Here is a 21,951-nt window from a genome sequence, read left to right on the forward strand (position 1 = left end):
AGACTGATTCCTGGGATGTCAGGACTTTCATATGAAGAAAGACTGGATAGACTCGGCTTCGTACTCGCTAGAATTTAGAAGATTGAGGGGGGATCGTATAGAAACTTACAAAATTATTAAGGGGTTGGACAGGCTAAATGCAGGAAGATTGTTCCCGATGTTGGGGAAGTCCAGAACAAGGGGTCACAGTTTAAGGATAAGGGGGAAATCTTTTAGGACCGAGATGAGGAAAACATTTTTCACACAGAGAGTGGTGAATCTCTGGAATTCTCTGCCACAGAAGGTAGTTGAGGCCAGTTCATTGGCTATATTTAAGAGGGAGTTAGATGTGGCCCTTGTGGCTAAAGGGATCAGGGGGTATGGAGAGAAGACAGGGATGGGATACTGAGTTGGATGATCAGCCATGATCATATTGAATGGCGGTGCAGGCTCGAAGGGCCGAATGGCCTACTCCTGCACCTATTTTCTATGTTTCTATAGGAGTCTGAAAACTGCAACATCCAGATACAGCTACAGCTTCTTCCCAACAACAATCAGTATTGAACACCACGAACTCCAACTAAACTCCGAATCTTCTTCTTCTTGCGTATGGCGTGCACAGCCTAAAGTTGTAGGACAACTTGTTCTATTTGATCTTATTTGATTGTGCACGCCAGGTTGATTGCATTGGTTGAAAAGGGCGGACCACGTGAAGGTTGCAATCTCCCACCCCAAACCCCGAATAATTATCTGCCTTGATTGCATTAGGGATTTCAGGATTTGTTTTTGCACTATATTGTTTTTTAAAATGTATTAAATGTCTTAATTTGTTTATATATTATCTATTGAATACTGTATTTACAAACCTTTGATTGTGCTGCAAATAAGAATTTCATTGTTCTGTTTCGGTACAATAACACACTTGGCTCTTGGAGGTTATTGCTGGGAGTAGACGTCAGAGGGAGAGTGCCACTGAGCACCAACGCTCACTAACAGGGTTACAATGTGGAGACATGTTGCATGTGCCAGTCCTGCAGTGTCCTGAATGCAAGGAATGAAGAGATGATCTAATTGCAGTGTTTACCAAGATTGGATGTTTTACTGACAAACTAGTTGGACTATTTCCTCCCACCATCCTTTCAGGCAGCACAACTCACTGATGTAACCTCCAGTTCCTTTGCTATCTATCAAATCAGTTTTCTTTGTTCACTAAACATTTTGGCACTGAAATCAGTTTGTCTTTTTGAAGTCGTCTTTCTTCTGTTGTCTCGGTCCTTCCCAAAGCTTTTATTCTCTCCACAACTCTAGTGACTGCCTTCTGCACCTCGATTCAAATGCTTTGTATTGTGATGGCTGGAAGCAGACATGACCCCAGCTGGGGTTGAAGCAATTTTATTAAGTTTCAGCATAACTGGTTTGCTTTTGTATTCTGTGCCTCTATTAGTAAAACCATGGATTCCACATGCCTTTTCCATCAACCGTCTCCAGCTGTACGGCCACCTTCAAAGGTTTGTGAGTCATGTTCCGACACCTCTTTTTTAAGATTGTACCATTTGGTTCATATTGTCCCTCCTCAGCTTTCACCGCAAAACTTACAACACCGTATGATTGTTAGTTGCCTCGTGCCTTTCTGAAGTCTAATAGCTTTCATACTCTAAGCCTTGAAATTATGCATATTTCCAAACTTAAGTATTGATGTATATAATAATAAGTAGGAAGGCGAGTAAAACTTCCTTACAGCATGAAAGCTATTGCTCAAAACTACTTATTGCCCCTTAGACAATCTACAGTGCTCTGTTCAGTTTTGATACAGTGTCCCGACCTGAAACATCCTTCTGCCTCCACAGATGCTTTTTTGCCTGCTGAGTTCCTCCAGCAGTTTGGTTTTTGCTCAAGATTACAGCATCCAGTCTTGAGTCTCCACACTGTTCTCAACCTATGGGTCCAATCTTGTTCCTCTGTCGGTGAGCAAGAGGGACGTCGGTGAAAGTGGATGGCCGTCGGAGAGCCATCGCCCGCATGAGTGCCGGTGACCGCACCACTGAGAACGAGGAGGATCTGGATGTAAAGCTCTAGGTGGAGCATCACTCAGCACGGACCTGATGTGAGGGAGTCTGCAGAGAATAAAGAGGGACTGAGGTGTGGGGGTTAAGAGAAGGAAGAGGGGCTATATTGAAAACTTTTGTAACTTTGTCACCGCCTTTTACGCGGCAATTCTTACATGTACTGTATGCAAACAAACAATCTCACTGTACCAAGCACATGTGACAATAAAATATCAATCAATCAATCCTGCATTACTCTGCAGGGGACCGATTGCAATTCATAATTACATATTAAATAACATGACATGCCCACATTTATAAAATGGGATTCAAAGTTGGAAACACCCCTTTGTTGCTTCCCATGTTATTATCATGACTACCTCTTCAAAAGTATAAAGTTTTGAAACGCTTTGAAATTCTTGTGGTCATGACAGTCTTTACATAACTGGAAGCCTTCCTCTTTTCATGGTAGTGAACAGCTATAATGTTCCTATTCATCTTTGGATACAATTACTGATGCCTTATGTAATGGGCTATTATAAATGTTATTTATACGATTTTTATTAGAATCTCATACACCAATTCTGACTGCCATCTAATTCCCATCACTAAACTGTTTAGTATTCACCCTACGCTCTGTTTAAAGCTCTCAAGAGTTGCAACCTATACTGTGGCACAGAGAAGCAGCTGTAGAGTTGTTGTCTTACAGCGCCAAAGAGCCAGCTTCGATCCTGGCTACAGGTGCTGTCCGTACGGAGTTTGTACGTTCTCCCTGTGACCGCGTGGGCTTTCCCCGAGTGCTCCAGTTTTCTCAAGCACACCAAACTCGTACAGGTTTGTAAGTTAATTGGCTTTAGTAAAAATTGTAAATTGTCCCTAGTGTGTAAGATAGTGCTAGTGTATGGGAATCGCTGATCGGAGCGGACTTGGTGGGATGAAGGGCCCAGTTCCGCACTGTATCGCCAAACTAAACTAAATAGTAATTTTCTCTCCTGGGAAGCTGCAAGATAAATCTTTAATTTCTCAGTTCAGGACCGTCCAAGAGGATTGGTCAAACCAACTCCATTGGAGAATGTTGGATAGAAAGTGATTTTAACAGGAAAAGTGATATCAATAGGAAGCAAAACTTTAAGTTAGGAGACAGTAACAGGTAAAAAAAGTTGATGTGCTTGGATAGAGTCAACAAATAGCAAAACTATCTGAAAAAGTGGTTTAATAGATTGTAATATCGTGCATATATATTTGTGTAAAAAACACAAGATGAGAGGAATAGATCAGGTAAATGCAGTCTTTTGCCCAGAGTAGGGGAATCTAGAATCATAGGACAAAGGTTTAAGGTGAAGGGGGAAAGATTTAATTGGAACCTGAGGGGTAACCTTTTTTTTTTACTCAAAGGATAGTGGGCGTATGGAACGAGCTGCTGGAGGAGGTAGTTGAGGCAGGTACAATTGCGACGTTTAAGAAACATTTAGACAGGTAGATGGATAAGATAGGTTTAAACTTTAGAGGGGTATTAGACTAAGTGGGACCCGTTGGGTCCCAGTCACATGGGAAGCCTGGTCCCCCCCCCCCCCCCCCAATGCAACCCGTTCCCCCAAAGCAATGTTTCACCACTCTGGGGAGGGGGTGTGTGGGGAGGAGTGTGGGAGAGGCGGAGTGTGTGGAGTGGGGGGTGTGGGGGAATGGGCTGTGGGTGAGGGGGGGTAGGGGGAGGGGGAACCTTCAAAATCTTCATAACGTTTGTACTATTTCACTAATCAGAACAAAACTTATTTGACTTGCAGCAGAGGAGAATGGCGAGTAAGGTGGCAAAAAATCGTAGTGCTATGGGGGATCGTTTTTGCGCAAATTTAATTACAACACAGACAGGAAGTGGTCAAGATGAGAGTTTTAGTAATATACTAGACCAAGTGCAGACCCGTTGGGTCTGCTCCCCCAACGCAGCCGTTCCCTACCCGTAGCCCCCACGGGAGACGTGGTCCTCCAACTCAAGCGGCTCAGGAATCAGCAGTGCGGCTGTTTTTAAATGCCGTCTTTGAGGCGAGATGCGGGCGCCAGCAGCAGTTATGGTCGCTGGCCAGCAGGAGGCGACAAAATGAGTGAGTGGGGTGGGGGGGGGGGGGAGAAGGATTTTATTAAAAATATGTACATAAACACGACGAAATTTAATGAGGAGTGGATACTTGGAATGAAAAGTGAAATCTCTACCGAAATGGAAAAAAACTCGGCGTTTCTGGGTCTGACGTTGGCGTAGCAACGAATCAAAGGCTGGCAGCCACGTCAGAAACACCCACAGCCAGCCAGACACAGTTTTAATATTATATAGGTATTAGACCAAGGGGGACCCGTTGGGTCCCGTCCCCTCAACGTGCGGTGGGGGGGGGGCTTCAGCATCACACACACTACCCCTCCCTCGATATGATATTATTATTCATTCGCTCCTTTTACCCCATCTCCCACCCTATCCGCTCACGCATAACCCCCACTTGCGCAGGCGCAGCTAGAGGGGGGGGGGGGGTAGGGGGTGGAGAGGGAGGGGGTGGAGAGGGAGGGGCGGGCGTGGCATCACAGGGTAGGGCTTTTCCACTGCGCTTGCCCGCGGTCGCACTGCGATAACGACCGCCGCTGCCATGTTGTAGAACTTGAAGGTCAGCAGAGCGCGCAGCACGGCTTGATCACATGTTCAACGGCTTCAATTCAGAGCCCGGGGGGGAGGGCGGCTGGGCCACGTAACTCGCAGCTCGTGGCTGCTGGTTGAAAACTCTGCGCAGCTGGCCGCGTGGAACAAAGGCATTGTTACATCATCAGCTCACTTCAGCACGTTAGATTTTAAAAATGTCAGATTGGTGAACAATTTTAGTAAAAACCTCGGGAAATAATGAATCAAATTTTCAGATGGGATTTTTGAAATCATGAGGTAAATCTCTGCCGGAATATGTAAAAATTTCACCGTTATCGCATCGGATTTTCGAGGAGATGTGAATCAGAGTTCAAGCAAGTAAAGATCCTCACAAGTAAACATCCAAGATCAGAGTTTTATAATATACTAGACCAAGTGCAGACCCGTTGGGTCTGTTCCTCCAACGTGTGGTTGCAGGGGAGCTGGGGAGAAATGTTTTCACATGCAAAAACACACACACACGCACACACAGAGCTTTTATAGATATATATATGTGATATAGATAGATGAATGAGCCAAACACAGGCAATTGGGACCAGTGTGATGGGGCATGCTGGTCGGCATGGTAAAGTTAGGCTGAAGGGCCTGTTTCCACACTGTTCAAGTTCAAGTGAGTTTATTGTCATGTGTCCCTGTATAGGACAATGAAATTCTTGCTTTGCTTAAGCACACAGAAAAATAGTAGGCATTTACTACAAAACAGATAAATGTGTCCATATACCATGATATAAATATATACACCCATGAATAAATAAACTGGTAAAGTGCAAATAACAGAAAGTGGTTATTAATAATCAGAGTTTTGTCCGAGCCAGGTTTAATAGCCTGATGGCTGTGGGGAAGTAGCTATTCCTGAACCTGGTTGTTGCAGTCTTCAGGCTCCTGTACCTTCTACCTGAAGGTAGCAGGGAGATGAGTGTGTGGCCAGGATGGTGTGGGTCTTTGATGATACTGCCAGCCTTTTTGAGGCAGCGACTGCGATAAGTCCCCTCGATGGAAGGAAGGTCAGAGCCGATGATGGACTGGGCAGTGTTTACTACTTTTTGTAGTCTTTTCCTCTCCAGGGCGCTCAAATTGCCGAACCAAGCCACGATGCAACCGGTCAGTATGCTCTCGACTGTGCACCTGTAGAAGTTAGAGAATCTTCCTTGACAATCCGACTCTCCGTAATCTTCTCAGGAAGTACAGGCGCTGATGAGCTTTTTTGATAATTGCGTTAGTGTTCTCGAACCAGGAAAGATCTTCAGAGATGTGCACGCCCAGGAATTTGAAGTTCTTGACCCTTTCAACCATCGACCCGTTGATATAAATGGGGCTGTGGGTCCCCCTCCTACTCCTTCCAAAGTCCACAATCAGTTCCTTGGTTTTGCTGGTGTTGAGGGCCAGGTTATTGCTCTGGCACCATATGGACAGTTGCTCGATCTTGGATGAGGAAGTCGAGGATCCAGTTGCAGAGGGATGCGCAGAGACCCAGTTCTGTGAGTTTGGTAACCAGTTTGGAGGGGATGATTGTGTTAAATGCCGAGCTGTAATCAATGAATAACAGCCTGACATACGAGTTTTTGTCGTCCAAGTGGTCCAGTGCGGAGTGGAGGGCCAGCGAGATCGCATCCACCGTTGATCTGTTGTGGCGGTAAGTGAACTGCAGTGGGTCCAGGTTTTTGTTGAGGTAGGAGTTGATTTGCTCCATGATCAACATCTCAAAGCACTTCATCACCACCGGCGTTAGTGCCACTGGTCGATAGTCATTGAGGCACGTCACCTTACTCTTCTTGGGCACCGGTATGATTGATGCCCTTTTAAAGCAGGTGGGGACCTCAGACCTCAGAAGTGAGAGGTTGAAAATGTCCGTAAAAACTCCCGCCAGTTGGTCCGCACAGGTTTTTAGAACACGACCGGGTATACCATCAGGACCAGGTGCTTTTCGGGGGTTCACCCCTCTGAAGGATTTCCTGACATCGGCCTCTGTGACAGACTGAAATACCATCACAGCGAATGGGGGATCGGGAAGGCACATCAGTATTTTCCCTGTCAAAGCGTGCGTAAAACGCATTGAGCTCGTCAGGGAGTGATGTTACACCGACATTCGAGCTGCCTCCTGGTTTCGCCTTGTAGGAGGTGATTGCATTCAGGCCCCGCCAAAGACGCCGAACATCTGTCTCATCCTCCAGTTTGGAGCAGAAGTCCCTTTTGGCCTTTTTGATGGCCTTACCAAGGTCGTATCTGGTCTTCATGTAGGCCACTGTATCATTGGAGGTGAATGCCCTGTGTCTGGACTTCAGGAGAGTGCGGATCTCAAAGTTCATCCAAGATTTCTGATTGGGAAACCCTCGGAAGGTTTTTGTAGGGATGCAGTCCTCCACACATTTCTTTATGAAGTCTGTAACGACTGTGGCGTATTTGTTCAAGTCCGTTGCCGAGTCCTTGAACATTGCCCAGTCTACAGACTCCAAACAGTCCTGTAGTTGTTCTTCTGCCCCCCCCCGACCAGCTCTGTGCTGTCCTCACTTCTGGGGGTGCGCTCTTCAATTGCTGCCTGTAGGCAGGAAGAAGCAGCACCGCAGTATGGTCGGACTTACCGAAGTGAGGGCGAGGGATAGAACGATAGGCATTCTTAATGGTGGTGTAGCAGTGGTCGAGGGTGTTAGGTCCTCTGGTGCAGCAGGAGACATGTTGGTGGAAGTTGGGGAGTGATTTCTTGAGGTTCGCCTTATTGAAGTCCCCAACAATGGTGGTAAATGCCTCGGGGTAAGACGTCTGGTGTTTGTTGACCACGGCGTGCAGCTCCTCCAGTGCCAGACGGACGTCTGCCTGGGGTGGGATGTAGACCGCGGTCAGGATAACGGAGGTGAATTCTCTCGGGAGGTAGAAGGGACGGCACTTCACCGCCAGATGTTCGAGGTGTGGAGAGCAGGAGTTGGACAGGACTGCCACGTCGGAACACCACGCAGAGTTGACCATGAGGCAGACGCTCCCTCCTCTCCCTTTCCCAGATGCCAAGGTACGGTCCATACGGTGGATGGAGAACCCTTCAGGCTGGACCGCTGAGTCTGGGGAGCTGGGGGTGAGCCATGTCTCTGTGAAACAGAACACACAGCATTCCCTCAGCTCCCTTTGATAAAGCAGTCTTGCCCTTAAGTCCTCCACTTTGTTTTCAAGGGACTGCACATTAGCCAGTAGGATAGTAGGGAGAGGGGGCCGAAGGCCCCTGCGCTTCATTCTGACCTGAAGTCCTGCCCAACGGCCACGTTTCCGGACACAATGGAGGCTTCCCTTTTGTTTCCAGCTACTGTACTTGCTGTTTCTGCGGACCTGCGCTGGAACGGGGATTCCCTCACAGACGGCACCTCCAGCTCCGTTGTTCCTGGGAGATCCAGCCCGTCGGCTCTGGGGGTCATCCCGGGGTTTCAAGGTGCAGTACCTGTGATCCACAGTCGGGTCGGGAGTTCCACAGCCAGCGTTGGAAAGTTTAAAGTCCGGGTCTCCCACAGCTGCGGGAGATCGCAAAATTGCGAGAGCCTTGAGGTGCTCAAGCAGCTTGTCCGAAACGGCACCGATTTCCTGATCCAGGTAAGTTGTTGGAAGTTGTAGTTGAGCCTTTTCTTTTCCGGAGCTCCACAAAAGTCGCCGCAGGCAGGCGCCATCTTGGCTCTATGACTATCCAACAATTGAGATTATTCAAAGTTAAGGTTCGTCAAATTGGCTACATTGCTACTATCCATAGCCAGAGCATCACCAGCGTTGGTCTCTCTTCTCCCACAACCGTGCATCTGGTTTCCCCAAGGACATAATGTTGTGCCCCTCCAGTGTTATTTACATACCTGTATATCCATCTCCCTCCACAGATGCAGCCCGACCATCGAGTTCCTTGAGCAGTTTGGTTTTTTTAAACTCAAAATTGCAGCATTTGCAGTCTGTTGTATTGGCATTTAGCAGGATCTGGATCTGATCAGTAGGGTCTTATTCATAGAAACTCAATGTGCAGATGCAGCAAACAATAGATTAATGACTGGAACCATGTCTTCCTTACAAGTATGCTTGCCTTCATAGGTTGGGGCATTGAATATAAGGATCAGAAAGTCATAATGCAGGTTTATAGGACTTTGTTAGGCTGCATTTAGAGTGTGTGTGCAGTTCTGGTCACCACATTAACAGAGGTATGTAAAAGCTTCGAGAGGGTGCAAAAGAGGTTAACCAGAATGCTGCCTGGATTAGAGAGTATTAGCTGTAAGGAGAGGTTGGACAAGCTTGGATGGGTTGTTTTCTCTCTGGAGTGTAGGGAAGACTTGGTAAAAGAATATAATATTAGGAGAGACATGTTTAGCATAGACGGCCACGATCATGTTCCCAGGTTAGAAATGTCAAAGATTAGAGGACGAATTGTGCTGGGCAAGGTTTTTTTTAAAAACTGAGTTTTGAGTGGCTGCAATGCGCTGCCAGGGGTGGTTGTTGAGGCAGATTCAATGGTGGCATTTAAGAGTCTTTTAAATGTGCAAATGGATATGCAGGGAATGGATTGAGTGTGGGCAGAGAAGATTGGTTTAACTTGGCATTGTGTTTGGCATGGACACAGTTGGTGAATGGTCTGTTCTTGAACTATACTATTCTATATATTAAATAGATCTCACCGGTTAACCTTGGCGGGGCTACATCTGGAGCACTGTTCAGCTTTGCTCTCTTGAGTCGGGGAAGAGTAAACGGCCTTCGAGGGAAAGCAATAAAGGCTCAAATGGTTGTTTTCTGGGGTGGTGGTGTTGGCAGATGTCCTATGAAGAGAGATGAGCCTATATTCACTATAGTTGGAGGAATAAGAGATTATTTAATTGTCATATATGGTTTAAAGATCTCAACAGACTATATACTCAGATACATAACTTCTCTGCCCAGAGACTAGAGGTCAGTGCATCTGAATTTTAGCCACTTGGGACCAAGAGAACATTTTCTCCCCCATTCAAAGGATAGTGAATTACTGGAATCCAGGTACTCTCTCTGCCCCCAGGGTGCTGTAGGTATTCAGAATGAAAGATTGATAACAGGTTTGAATAACCCGAGCATCAATGGGATAGCAAGATAACATGCAGGTGGATTAAACATGTTGCTCATACAGTCAGTCAGCCTTTCCCTGCCCTCAATTTTGTGTTATTAAATATTCAAGGGACTCAAGCACCAGACATTTACTGTACTGTTTTGAACTTTAAACTTAATTTAAAATTTGAACTTAAATCCATGGAATCATTTCTGTACTTGAGACTATTTGGGAAAAATGGATTTGTATTTAGGTTCTTTGAAAAAGCTTATCGGTTAATATTACTTCCCTGTTCTTATCTTGTAGCAATGCAAATTTGCTGTTCGAAATAATTAACCATTTGCTTCCTAAAGTTACTGTTGCTTCAATCTCTTTCACGTCGTTCACTCCAGTTTGCAAGGTGTACGTGACGAATCTCATCTTTCCCCAGATTCTATGTCAACTAATTACTGACTTTTGCAAACAAATATGGTTTCTGGCAAACTCAATGAGCATTGTTAATCACAGTTTAGTTGAATGAAGGTGGTTGGGAGGAAAGTATGTAAATATAGGAAGCAGTGGCTTGGCTGGGTAGCCTCTAACCACCTGGATAGTCAGGTTGACCAAGTCTCAGGGGAGACTAATCATGCAGAGAAACAGGACCACTTCCAAATGATGGCCAACGACCAATACTTATCTTACAATTCCACATGCCCGAAGATAGAGGGATCTGGTCATTTTGAGCTGTTTGAGTGGCCACTTTGCACATATTATTTCCTCCATTCTGTTACAACCAAGAGTTTAAAGAATGTCATGACAAAACAACATGAAATTAAAAAGGTATTGAAAATATACAGCTCAGAGAGAGAACTCTTCAAAAGTAACCAGAAATAACTGAGTAAGGACTTAACCAAGTGGGGAAGGGGGTAAATGCCAAGAGTGAGATATGCTTTACCTAGAAGATGCACTATAATAACTTACCAAGGCTCCTTAGATAGCACCCCTCAAATCCTTAGTAGCTGGCATCACCACCAGTATAGTCAGGCGAAGCAGGCTCACGACAATCTCACCATCCAAGTCACACAGCATCCCAGCTTGCACATATAATAGTAAGATTAAACGAGAACTTACCAGTTTGAAGTTTGATCGTTATTTTATGAGGAGTAACGTTGAGGGATTACGTGAAGAACCCTGCCAGGACGCATGCGTGTCATTCTTCAAAGCAGCGGTGTGAAATCACAGATAACTAATGACTAAACATAGTAAGATTAGAGAAGATATACCAGTTGAGTATATGATCAAGGGTGGGAGCGGAGGGCACGTAATCCCTCAACGTTACTCCTCATAAAATAACGATCAAACTTCAAACTGGTAAGTTCTCGTTTAATCTTACTATTTTACTTCGGAGTCACGTGAGTGACGTGAAGATTTTAAAGCTCTGTGATTTCATGCCGTGGAAACGAGTCCATGCATCACATCTGCCTTGATTATGGGGAGAATAGTGTTAACATCATTAGACATCAATACGATATTGAAAACCCAACGATAAATATATTAACACCAAATTATAGCCCCTATTTATGGGGTAAATTATATTACAGAACTTAAAATTGTTTCTGCAAATGTTCCAGGTTCAATGACTGGTTTGTTATAAAATCGTTGGAAAGTTTTCTCCGTTGACCATCCTGCTGTCTTGAGGATTTGGTCATAGGAACATCCAACTTCATAGCTGCCGATGTAGCTGCAGCCCTGGTGGAGTGAGATTTAAAATGCTAGTGTCTACTCCAGCCTTTATTAGAACCTGTTTTAGCCATCTAGAGATGGTCTGGACTGTCACTGTTTTGAGTGGCTGTTTGTAGCTGATTAAAAGTGACATTTCTTTCCCTCTGATGATCTTAGTATACTCCATATATAATAGTAAGTGTGTTACAATACAGAGACGATCATCTGTCGGGTAGGCCCTGAATTCTGTATTTAGGCCTGCTGACCCGTCTGTTCTGTTTGACTAATTTATTGATGTGAAAAGTTAAATTTCCAGATGAAATAGTCATGTTGTCCAGCCTTAGTTTCTGTAGTGACTGGACCCTTTGTGCTGTGGCCAAGGCCATCAGCATGACTGTTTTCATAGTCAGTTTCTGTAGGGACAGAGCTGTAGCTGGAGACCAGTTTCTTAACATGGTCAGTACAATGCTCACATCCCATATTTGGGAATACCTGGTTCTTGGGGGATTAACATTAAAATGCCCCTCATGAGTTTGGTTACCAGGGTGTGTCCCAACAGAATGCCACTCTGTTCCTTGCCACAGGTATGTTGACAGAGCACTTCTGGCGCAGTTGATGGCACTATGACTGAGCCTCTCATCGTAATGGAGGCTTGCCAGGAATTCCAGAACAGACGGGATGTTCATAGATCTGTGGGTGATGTTTATTGTTGTGACAGTACATCCCATTTCTTGATGACACCAAGTACTGTTTTTTGGTGGACTGTCTGTGGGCCGCTGAAATAATATCCACTGTTCGGTCCGTCAGTCCCAGGTGTAGTAGAGGTGCCTTCAAACTCTACAAATTAATAGGTTTATATACTTATGACATGGGTAACTTCCCCTTGTTGCGGGATGAACCAGTAAATTAGGTCTATGATGGATGGTGATGCATGGTTCTAATACCATGTCGAGTATCACTGGGACCCATGTTTGAGTAGGCCAATCGGGTACTATCAAAATACCAGACGCGGAGTCTTGCTGTATATTCCTAAATACCCGACTGATGAGGCAGAAAGAAGGGAATGCATAAATAAACAATCCCCCAATGCAGCGAAAATGCATCTGTTGCCACTGCCCCAGGTTCTGGTTCCCATGAACATAATTCGATAGCTGGTGTGAGCCTGGATGCGAATAGGTCGATATCTGGTGTTCCATACCGTGCTGTAATTTCAGCAAATACATTTTTATCCAACATCCATTCAGTGTTTTCATTGAATTTGCGTGACCTGTTGTCTGCCACTAAATTTAGTTTACCTGGTAAGTAGGTAGCTATATCCAAATATCTCTCTCTGGATACACTATTGCCAAATTGTGTTGGCCAGATTGTCACATAATGTCGATTTGTTTCCACCCATATGGTTGATATATGCTACCACAGTGGTGTTGTCAATTTGTAGTCTAACATGCTGGTGATACAACCCAGAACAATATGACTTAAGGCCATGGAAGGCACTTAACATTCCCAGGTAGTTTATGCCCAGTGTTTGTAATAATGATGCCTCCTGTGCATTCCATCTCCCCCACAGCGGGAGATGGAATTGGTAGCACCCCATCCAAGTCCACTGGCATCAGTTTGTAGTTCCAGAGACGGGTAGCTGATAATATTTGGATAGGAACAATGCCTAATGTTATCTTTCCACCATTTTAGTTCCATTATGGCCTCTGTTGGTAGCTTCATTGGTCTGTCAAAATGACCACCATAATTCTTGAGTGCTCGTATTTTAGCCCTCTGTAATTTTTGATAATGTAAAGGTCCGATTTGTGTGGCTGGAAACGCAGCCACTATTATGCCAATTATTCTTGCTACCAGTCTGATGGATGGTTTTGTGATGTCAATGATTTTGCTGCAAGCCTCCATTAAGGCTGTAACCTTTTATTTCGGCAAAGTCACTGACATGTGAACTGAGTTAAGGGTGAACCCCAGATGATCCATTGTGTGAAATAACATCCGTGGTCACCTCTAATGGGTACTGTATAGTAAGCATCTTTTAAAACGATGCTTGCCATGTAGTAACCTAGGAAATCAATTGCTTAGCAGTAACAAAGGTTTCCATTTAGTAATGAATATATAGTACGAAAGTATTCAAATTAGTCAAATCTATGATGATGCGGCAACCACCATCTTGTTTACGATAAAGATTTTGGACACGGATTCCTGTGATACGTGTTGGGTTTCCTCCATTACTCCTTTTTTATATGGCCACTGTAGTTCAGCATGCGCTTTTGATTTTTCTTTGCCTGTAAGCACGAACATTTGGTTCGGTACATGCTGAACTGGAGGATTATGTTTTTGTATAAATTCTATGGTATAACCCTATACTTCTGAAAATATAAGTGTCGGTAGTCAATTTATTCCATGCGTCCAGATAGAATTGTAATCTCCCACCAACCTCGTAAGGAACCAGACCCACCTACCTCCATGGTTACTATTGGTAGGTTTGTTACTTTTTCGGCATCCTCCGTGGACGTTGAGGCGCCGGTGTCTGGATCTGTAGTTGGGTCGGTGTTGAGGGTTAGCGCATTCCCCAGGAAGGCCGGTCTGGGCCATGGCCTAAAAAGACCGATGTTGAGTGCTCCTGGCCTTTGAGCTTTCACCAGTTTGTCTTGGCCGACTGGTGGTGCGCAGGGGTGCTTTTTCTGGCCGAAGTAGTTTTTAGATGTTGCTTTAATGAGCCCCAGGGTTTTACCCTCTTCGTCAAGTTCTTTTATCTGTTGTGATAAGTTGCCTCCAAATAGTAATATTGGTGGTTTGGAGGTTCCAGGTTTGCATAGGCCTGCAAATTAGGGTCTAAAGCCGGTTGGATGGCACTTCTTCCTAATGCTGTTTACTCGTATTGGTAGTTGCAAAATAAAGCCAGTGCATCCTGGTGATCTTGTGTCATGTCTTTTGTTTATTGTGCGGGCAAAAACCGTAATTCCCGCTGTTAGGACTTTCAGAACTTTCTGTAGTTTCAAGTCCCTGGCTCTGATTGAGGCTCCGACATGTTTTCAAATACACTGGTTGACACTGGGAACATTCAGTGTTTTGCAGTTCCCTGGTGATAAGTGTCTTGCTGTGGTGTCCAATAATGCCTGTCCTTATAGCTGGTTGAATGACAAGTAGTTGATACTTGCAGCTATTTTAGGTTCCAGGTTTTGGCCAGTTTGGTCGGGTTGAATAAACTGGGACACCATATCCAATAGGTTTTCTTGCACCCCATGTGCACTAGGGGTATGTTCTGCACCCCTCTTCAGGGTAAGCCCAGAATTGACCCCCTGTACTCCACTCTGATGAGGGAGAAACACTGTGCAGCCCTACAAGAGGTGCTGCTGTAGGACTTACTAGCTGCCCACTGTGACTAGTCTCCATCTCCCGGAGCCTGTCACTTTGGAGTATTTGCTCCAACTGGCTCCAACGCTCTCGGGCACTGGCCACTCGCGGCTGCTCTAGTTCCTGCAGCCGCTCCAACCGGCTCCAATGCTCACGGGCACTGGCCGTCGCGGCTGCTCTTGTTCCCCGCTCCCAGCCGCTCCAAACGGCTCCAATGCGCACGGGCACTGGCCGCTCGCGGCTGCTCTTGAAGCCGCTCCAACCGGCCCCAATGCTCACGGGTACTGGCCGCTCGTGGCTATTCAGAGTCGGACTCATCGGAGTCAACGACTGTTAGTTTTTTGCTTCGCTCTACCGCCCGGGGGAGCGAAGTCGGGCACAGCTGTTCCCATTACGGGAGATTGGCGTGCCGTTGGCTGCTGCTGCTGGCTGCCCGCAACTCCGCGGTTCTCCCCCGCCAGCTTTTTCGCAGCCTTCGTGGATCTGGTCCATGTCTCCACCTGTAAGGTAAGTGGAAGGAACGCAGAGTCTCCTTACCTGCTGTTCCCGGCTTTCAAATTCTGCCGCTAAGGGGAACGTCGTTCCCCCTGCTGTGACTCGTTGCAATGCGTGTAGCGATATGACACGCATGCGTCCTGGCGGGGTTCTTCACGTAGTCACTCACGTGACTCCGAAGTAAAATCACATTTTCATTGTTGCTTGGAAAGGTTGGAAGTCACAGCCAAGAATGTTGAGGGAGTATATTCACCAGATAGATCACAACACTTTAAAGCACCGTTGCAAATGTATTTTGTAAACATTAATGTTACTTTAATTTTAAAAAAGCTTAATGTCAGAGTGGTTTTATGTGGAGGGGGCCTTGATTCGGAGTAAAATCTACTGAGTAATAGTACTTGGGCAATGGTGTCACCAGAAAGTGGTTGGTATGGTTCCAAATGGAGCAGCAAGGGAATGGAGTAACAGGCAACAGCTTGATGCTATAAGGTATTAAGGAAATGTGATACTGTCCCTTAAGCTTGTACAGTTTGGCTTGATCAGGAAGTTGGGGAAATACTTTGGGGATGGGAATAAGGGAGATGCATTGACAAGGCACTGAGAATGATCCAACAGACAGGCATCTTGGATTTATCTGACATCAGACCTTGAGTAGAGGGGACTTAATTAAAAGCAGGATACACTTAACCCCCCAAATGGAAGAATTTAAGAGCTCTGGACAACCAAACGTGCAAGAAACAGATGTCACATCTGCTATGGTTACTAAGGAAATTGCCAGGAAATGAACTGGGGGGGGGGGGGGGAGTCTTCCTGTTCAAGGAAGGTAAAATCCTGTAGAGAGGAGAAAGCCACCAGTCAACCAAAAATAAAGTAAAATAAACAGCTGAAGAGAAAGGGTGCTTCAAAACATGGCAAGGAATGAGGCGTCAACTGTACAGAGTAAAGGTTGGGGAAAATAGAATCTCAACAGCAATGGTGTAGGAAGAAATCTAATGGTGGGATTCAGTGTGTTTTTCTATCTTAATTCAAGAAGGCAGTGGCACCAAAAGGGCTCAAACAGGCTAAAATGAATGCTGGTCAATGAGATTTTCTTGGCTGGAAGCATCCTAGTAATTTAATGCAACAGAGAAGAAAATTGCAAAAGTGAATGGAGTAGCTGAGTGAGTGGCCTGCAAATACCACAAGACATACATGCATGTTCCCTGCCCTCTATTGGGGAACGAGTTGGAGAAAATGTTGTCGGTAATAGTGTGGTGAAAACCGGATGAAGCCACTAATCTATTTCCAATTCCTATATCACTCCTTTCTGTATATTTCTCAAAATAATACTAATTTCAGTATGTTGTATGAGAAACTTTGAAGCTTAAAATAAAAGAGAGAATAAGCTGGAAGCACCGAGGCAGCATCTGTGAAGAGGGCAACTGTTTCAGGTTGATGTCCTTTCGTCAGAACTGGGAGAGAAACAGGTCAGATTTTGGTTGCAAAATGGTTGGGGGATGGTTAGAAAGGATAAAGGAAATGTCTCCGATATGTAAATGCTGCTAATGGGGATAAATTGCAGAGGTCATCTGATTGATGGGTTAATGGGAGCAGCCAGAATCTGAGCGAGAACATAAACAAAAGCTAAGAAATTATATCAGTTAGAGTACGAACATGAGGGAACGTAAAACTTGTGAAATGCAAGGCCATGCCAGGCAAGTTAGGTTGTGCCAAGTGAAAAAAAGTCTATATCAAAGATGAATGATTTACAGCAGAGATGACCAGTCTGACAAAGAACAAGTTACTTGAAATTGTAGATATTGATCGAAGTCCAGAAGGCTACAACATGCTTGGATGGAAGTTGATGTGCTGTCCCTAAAACCTTCCACGTGCCTCCTTGTGAGTGCAGGAGGCCAAATTCAGAATGCTATTGGACAGAGGTAATGGGATTGGGAATTGGAATGGTGACCTTACAGGTGGCAGCATGGTAGTCAAGAAAACTGTGGTGACTGTAGGCTTACAATAGATGTTTGTGGCTAATCTATCCTGAGATGGAGATATCCAGAAAAGGAAACATTAAAGTTGGAAAACCAATGATCACTTTGTAGAACCAAAGGAAAAGGTGAAGGGAGTTCAGGAGTGAGGAAAGCTGTTTACATCATTGGATGGACAAATTGTTTTGCGCACAGGCCTTGGCTAAACATCTTCATTGGTATTTGCAGGCATCTATCAAACTCCCAAAGTTTGAAAATTAAAAGTAGTGGTGAGATAGCTGCAGCAGTCCAAAGCTTTGCAATGAATGTTTGATGCTAGACCACCCCATGAGATGGAGAAACGCAGAATGGGAAGAGAAGAGTGAAATGCACCACATAAAGAGAGCATGTGGAACTAGGCAGCAAATGGAATGAATCTGAAATGTAATGAGTCTGTAGAAGGGTCTCGACCCGAAACGTCACCCATTCCTTCTATCCAGAGATGCTGCCTGAGTTACTCCAGCATTTTAAGTCTATCTTCGGTTTTATACCAGCATTGGCAGTTCGTTCCTATACGTAATGAAATACAAGTCCTATTTAAGTGCAGGAATATGTAGTCATAGATGTACTAGGTGTTAAGGAAAGGGACTGAATAGGACCAAGTCAGAGATAGTCCAACAGAAAGGTCAGACTCCCGAATTCCTGTGGCTACATTTTAGATTTGGATAAAGTGATTAGAGTTAGAAAAGTTATTTCATGCTAGAACAGGCTCAGCCAGCTGAATATGTATATCGATGGAGGGAACTGTTTACACCTCCATTTAAGGAAGAAGTGGAAGGCCCCACATCAAACTCCTGCTCAATTCCCCAAGCGGGGCTGCTAAGTCATATCCACTGTTCATGTTGCCAAAAAAGACCGTTTCTGTGTTGCTTCTTTCCATCTTGATTCTATCCTTTCTCCTAATTCAATTCACATCCATGCCTGATATTTTCCAGTTTGCATTTCCCTGGTACCTCATCTTTATCATGACAGCCAGACCCCCTACACATCCAACTCTCCCCAGCATATGCTGAACCCACTACACCTTCCTTCAATGGAGGCATAACCAATATTCATTCATGTGGACGAACGTGCTCACATATTAAACTACTACTCCTTTAACTCCAACTACCTTATTAATCAAAGCTATTCCCTCGTGGACATGGAGCCCACAATACACCTTTTTGTTGGATATAAAACAGTTTCAGTCCTTTTCATTTCCTTTTCCTCAACTCCTTCTGGTGCATCGATGGCTGTGTAGCTCCCTGCACTCAAATGTCATTACTTTTTCTTCCAATTTCCTCCAGCTCTCGCCTTCATGTAGTCCATCTCCAATTTCCCCTCTGGATTTCTCCTTCTCATGGGATGAGCTAATGATAAATAAACATTGCAAAACTAGTCTCCCACAGCTATACCTTCGTAGTTTTCAAATTGAAAACAAATTTCTGGCAAAACAGCACTGAAAATGTTAAGGCCCTTGTGAAAAACAATTTTGTACATATAAGCACAATTCCCCACCACAGATCCCACTCCAAACATCCCTCCCAGCCGTCCCCCCCCCCCCAACTGAATCTACAAATGTATTGGTCGCTTAATACTAAATTGGGCCCTGGGGGGGGGGGGGGGGGAAGAGAAAAATCAATCTACGTTTTCTTCAGTTTGAACCTAGACCCATTGTGCTTCTTCTGCATTTTGTTGTATTCTGAAAAGTTGTTTCCGAGTCATCAGGCAATGGATCAAAACCTATCCAGACACTAGAGCAAAATTTAGGATCACAGCTTACTGCACTATTAAAGTGATGTTGCATTGGGGGAAGTGCTATCTTTCATACTGTAGGTTGTTAAACCAAGGTCTTATTCATTCATAGCTTACAGGCAGCGCTTAACTGCTCCTTAACCTAGTGGCTAGATAGAACACCCTATATGATAGGCACGAGTCAACTGTAACTGTTGAGTTTAACTAGGTAAGGACGAGGGGCTTCTTTGCCCAAAAAGTGGTAACCTGGTTGCTTCAGTCACCATTACTAGCTTCTTGTTGTAGATTTAATGACCCAAGTTTAAATTCTCCAGCTGTAATGGTTCAGTGGTTCTTAATGGTCATGTACAGAGGTACTGTGAAATTATTTTTTAGCATACAGTTCAAAGTATTGCCATACCAAGCACAATCCCCAATTAGTACAAAATGTATAGAAATAATTCACTGTGAATGCAAGTCACCAGGTTATGGCACAATTTTCGAAGTCCAGTCCAGTCCGTGCACTTGCTCTTCTGGAGTGGCACCTGATCTAGGCGAGCCCCAGGCTGCTGCAGGGCCTCCAGCCATCACCTCCATCCAGATCATCCAGTGAACCATTATCCCTCTCCTTACCCGGTCACCTTTAGCTTTGTGCACCTCCCTGCAACCAACCTATAAGGCCCGACCCTGGTTCACTCTCTTACTGGCTCTTGCTCTCACGTCTGCCTCGCAGGCTCCATCCTGTTCAGCCATGCAGTAGGTGGATTTGAACCTTCATCTCAATGTTTGCACCCCTGGCTACCAACTAAATTACTTAGCCAATAAGCTGCCCTTTCAGGTTAATCTTTGTACCCTTGCATCCATACCTCAATGAACTCCGTACCCAAGCTGATTATGAGGTCTCCTTCCACTGCTTTCACCTCTATGCCCAAGGAACGGTCACTCCTCCCTCAAACAGATCCTTTCTCACTTCTCCAGTACTCTCCTTCTACTTGGGACAGCCCCTTCTGGTCTCTGACCTTCTCATTGCTATTTGCTAACATGACAGACAGTTTTGACTTCTCTGTTCCAACCGTATCCCATCTGAACAAGCAACACTCTACTCACTTCACACCAATCTCAACTTTGTCCTCAAACTTGCAGATAAGGGTAATGCTGTTTTAATCTGGTGCATTTGCAAAGAAAAGGTAGCAGCTCTTGGACACTTCTTCATACCATCCCCTGGACCATGAGCTATAAACACCATCCCCTGGACTGTTAGAGATCTTGCTGCATCAGATCTCTCCTCCCCAGCCTTCAACATTATAATGCCCCAGCCCAGTATTGCCCACTTACATCAAGATCCACCAACAGGGTTGTCTAAGTAGATCCTTTTTTTTGGCCTACTCTTGCATCAAATTTCTCTTCATATGTTGATTCCATCCAGTCTCCCCTTCCTACCTGCATCCAGAGCACCTCTCATGTCTAACAAATATTCACGACTTTCAATTCACTGGTCCCAACCTCACCCTGGACATTCAGACTCCATGCATCTCCATCCCCATTACAAAAAAAAATGCACTCTGTATCCAAAACACTATATTCTGCACTCTCTCTTTTGCACTACATGTCATACCTACGTATTTCCTTGGAAAGCAGCTTTTCATTGCCTAAGTAAACATGGCAATAGTAAACCAATAGCAAACTTGGAAGATCTAGGCTCTCCCACTTCTTTCTGGAACAGATCCAACCAGTTCCCCTTCCAGAACACTCACCTGCCAGGTAAAACCTGTTCTTACCCTCAATAACTTCAATTTGATTTCTCCCACTATTGAAATGAAAGGTGCAGTCAGTCATGGGCACTCGTGTGACAGCAAACACAAACAACATCACCTCATACTCTGCTTGGATAGCCTAGAGCCCAATTGTATTAACACCGAATGTTACCATTCCAGGTGACACATTTCACCCCCACTCCTTGCTGGGGTTCCTTTGCCACTCCCACCAGTAACCCAGGGTGGCCCTGCCCTTTTCAATCTCTTCACACATACCCTCTCCACCCTGTTACCAAGACTCAATCTCCACAGGAGGCTCCATTCATCAATCACTCACATACCCACACCCACAATCTGGGTTTCTTCTTCTAAGGCTCACCTTTCCTATCCCCTTTTCCATCTGCCCATCATCACCCCCCCCCCCCCCCCCCCCCCCACCAATCTGATTCCACCCATCACTTACCTGCCTCTGCCTTACCCCACCCCGCTTTATACTGGCCATCTTCCACGTACTCAGTTCTGATGCAAGGGTTTGACATGAAATCTTGGCTATCCCTTTGCCTCTGGAAATGCTGCTTGACCTGCAAAATTCCTCCAGCATTTTTTTCTTTGCTCCAAGCCGCCCTTTCTGTTGGCCATGAGAACTCCCAGAGCTTTATTCAGAGATTGGGGCAACTTGATTGAAATGTACCCCACAAATGAGCATTCAATAAAGTGCTTCATAGTCTTCCAGACTGCTCCCAATTTGAGGCAGTCACCTAGCAAAGCATTTTCAAATTCTTATTAATATCTCCTCAAACCCATCTCTTATTGTTTGTTCATTTAGCATGTGCCATTATCTCTAATGCCATTTATTTATCGGGTTGAAGTCCTTTTGTTACCTCAACTCAAGCATTGTTCAAAACCTGCTTTGCCAGTTCCACCCACCCTCATTCTGACTGACATAATATGCATTTTCTGTCTTTCATTTCAAAAGTACTTTCAATGGCTACAAAGTGCTTTGAGATGTTGTAAAAGACTACGAAATTGCTGGCTATTCTCCTGGTGCTTTACTGTCTTGGTATCTGGCCATTGGCGACACCAAGGTCATGCTGTGTTGGCTAAATCTGTGTACAGAGGCTGATGTTCATTTTTAAACCAAAGAATAACCAGAGCTTGGGCTTTCTGGCAAATCTCAATCAAAACCAGTAATGCT

This window comes from Amblyraja radiata, chromosome 9, assembly GCF_010909765.2.
Source record: "Amblyraja radiata isolate CabotCenter1 chromosome 9, sAmbRad1.1.pri, whole genome shotgun sequence".
Lineage (NCBI taxonomy): Eukaryota > Metazoa > Chordata > Chondrichthyes > Rajiformes > Rajidae > Amblyraja > Amblyraja radiata.